This window comes from Haemaphysalis longicornis, unplaced genomic scaffold (assembly GCF_048455015.1).
Source record: "Haemaphysalis longicornis isolate Haplotype H1 unplaced genomic scaffold, Haemaphysalis longicornis Haplotype H1 scaffold_12, whole genome shotgun sequence".
NCBI lineage: Eukaryota > Metazoa > Arthropoda > Arachnida > Ixodida > Ixodidae > Haemaphysalis > Haemaphysalis longicornis.
In genome coordinates, this window is record NW_027526225.1 from 61,831,742 (window position 1) to 61,834,870 (window position 3,129).

Consider the following 3,129-nt stretch of genomic DNA (forward strand, 5'->3'; position numbering starts at 1 on the left):
AGATGGAACCTTGTAATGCATATTTAGAAACAATTCAGAAGTTTGAGCCTTATAGCCGTGGTTTCCATGATCGTAGAGGCTGTTTTTGGTGATTTAGTTAGCTCTGCAAGACATTTTTGGCACTCTTGCCCCACACCAAGTGAGAGTACACCAATCGGGAGGCAGAGAGAAAATTGTAATGAATGATTCTTTATTTTATCACTAACATTGCGTTGCCTCTTCTGAGTGCACCTGCAACAGTACTCAACTTTTCTCACACGGTGTCGGAGTGAAGGTACCTTTGAATCTGCTGATTACGGTGAAAATCCAGTGTTTTAGGGGCAGGTAAATTTTCGATATTAGTTTTATTTATTAAAAGCTATTTATGCAAATGGCAAGTCGGATCGTTTGTGTGAAATAAAACAGCCTCAGTTTTTGAAGAGGTAAGAACGAAATAATTTTTCAGAGGTCATTGCTAAATCTCCTAAATGGAATCGTGAACAGAGACAGCATTTACCTTTCCTACAGCGAAAATGCAGAATTTATTTTAAAGAAAAAACTACCAGATTCTCCGGAAAAATTCCCAGAAAAATCGCGAGAATTGCTTAGGCTCTCTAATCAATCACACCAACACTGTAACTTGGGTTGGTGTTGTGTTAAAAGCTTGTTGATATTACAACGCTACCTTTTATACAGTTTCCACTTATATAGCGAGGATGGCTTGGTGGGCTAGTTAGTGTAGCACCATACAAAGGGTAACAGCGCACAGAGACGACAGACAAGGTAGAGATGACAGTACAAGAACATGTCCTGTCATCTCTTGTTTGTGTGTCATGGTATCTGTGCTCTGTTAACCCCATTATTATATAGCGAGTTCACAGAGATTCTAGATATAGACCACCTTTTCTGCGAATCATACTAAGTAAGTGTGTTGTGATTCATGGATACCTAGCGGTTTTGCTTTGCGTCCCTCTTCGAAAGGAAAACGTTTCTTGCACACCAAAAACTTTCTACGGATCGGCGGTATACACTGTCAGGGGATCGAATCAATACACTCCCAATTTGTGAGAGCTATCCAATTTCTAAAATTTTCCAGGGGACGCACTTTTTGTTTCTTTACTTGACTGTGTTCCATAAAGGTGAAAGGAACTAGAAATAAGCTGAAAATTGAATTTGAAACATGAAGTTAACTAATTTCCTGAACAAAGAGTAAGCTAATTGACTGCATTTAGACGAGATGGTGATCAAGAAACAGATATACTGCCAGAGGATCCCTACTTGCAACCTCAAATTCACCCCATCATACCTCAGACAGTGGTATGCTCGTTATGAATAATAGATTTTTGTTTCAGTGATAAACTTAACGCGTATCGGCAGGGTTATCGGCTGAGGCCCTCGCGCGAAAGCTTAGCGAGGGCCTCGGTTCTGGCAGCCTTGATGCCAAGGTAGCATAAGAGGGTTTCCCGCCAGTTGACCGCTCATGACAGGCTGTAGACGTTCGTGTCACGCCCCGGGGGTTGAAAAAGAAGGTCCCCTTCTCCCCGTGTAGTCTGAGTGGCGCTGGCTACCACCCTGAAGCGTCAGATACAGTTGTAGTAAATATAAATACCCCAGAAAGTGAAGCAGAACACAGTCGCCCAGATAGCCGAATTGGTAAGGCATTCGAGATCTAATCGAAAGGCGTGGGTTCGGTCCCCACTCTGGGCGCGTGTTTTTCTTTCTTTCTTTCTCACGTAATTAATAAAAATTAATAATAATGTAACGTCACTAACGGTAAAAAAATAGTCTAACCTTCCCTTATGCCTTCTTTGGCGTTGTAGACTGCTGGCATTTCTTTCTGTATTTTCTAACGAGCCCCTCATTTCCAAACCCGATTGTCGCGCGAAAGCTCAGCGACGGCCTCGGTTCTGGCAGCCTTGATGCCAAGGTAGCATAAGAGGGTTTCCCGCCAGTTGACCGCTCATGACAGGCTGTAGACGTTCGCGTCACGCCCCGGGGGTTGAAAAAAAAGGTCCCCTTCTCCCCGTGTAGTCTGAGTGGCGCTGGCTACCACCCTGAAGCGTCAGATACAGTTGTAGTAAATATAAATACCCCAGAAAGTGAAGCAGAACACAGTCGCCCAGATAGCCGAGTTGGTAAGGCATTCGAGATCTAATCGAAAGGCGTGGGTTCGGTCCCCACTCTGGGCGCGTGTTTTTCTTTCTTTCATTCTCACGTAATTAATAAAAATTAATAATAATGTAACGTCACTAACGGTAAAAAAATAGTCTAACCTTCCCCTATGCCTTCTTTGCGGTTGTAGACTGCTGGCATTTCTTTCTTTATTTTCTAACGAGCCCCTCATTTCCAAACCCTATTGTCGCACGAAAGCTTAGCGAGGGCCTCGGTTCTGGCAGCCTTGATGCCAAGGTAGCATAAGAGGGTTTCCCGCCAGTTGACCGCTCATTACAGGCTGTAGACGTTCGCGTCACGCCCCGGGGGTTGAAAAAGAAGGTCCCCTTCTCCCCGTGTAGTCTGAGTGGCGCTGGCTACCACCCTGAAGCGTCAGATACAGTTGTAGTAAATTAAATACCGGAGAAAGTGAAGCAGAACACAGTCGCCCAGATAGCCGAATTGGTAAGGCATTCGAGATCTAATCGAAAGGCGTGGGTTCGGTCCCATCTCTGGGCGCGTGTTTTTCTTTCTTTCTTTCTCACGTAATTAATAAAAATTAATAATAATGTAACGTCACTAACGGTGAAAAAATAGTCTAACGTTCCCCTATGCCTTTTTGGCGTTGTAGACTGCTGGCATTTCTTTCTGTATTTCCTAACGAGCCCCTCATTTCCAAACCCTATTATCGCGCGAAAGCTTAGCGAGGGCCTCGGTTCTGGCAGCCTTGATGCCAAGGTAGCATAAGAGGGTTTCCCGCCAGTTGACCGCTCATGACAGGCTGTAGACGTTCGCGTCACGCCCCGGGGGTTAAAAAAGAAGGTCCCCTTCTCCCCGTGTAGTCTGAGTGGCGGTGGCTACCACCCTGAAGCGTCAGATACAGTTGTAGTAAATTAAATACCGGAGAAAGTGAAGCAGAACACAGTCGCCCAGATAGCCGAATTGGTAAGGCATTCGAGATCTAATCGAAAGGCGTGGGTTCGGTCCCCACTCCTGGGC

At 45.1% G+C, this 3,129-nt stretch overlaps 1 non-coding gene across 1 annotated transcript; it reads left to right on the plus strand.

The window, feature by feature from the left end:
- Window positions 1-2,096: 2,096 nt before the first annotated feature.
- Window positions 2,097-2,168, plus strand: Trnar-ucu (transfer RNA arginine (anticodon UCU)). The gene has a single exon. It is a non-coding gene; the product is annotated as a tRNA-Arg (tRNA).
- The last annotated feature ends 961 nt before the right edge of the window (window positions 2,169-3,129 follow it).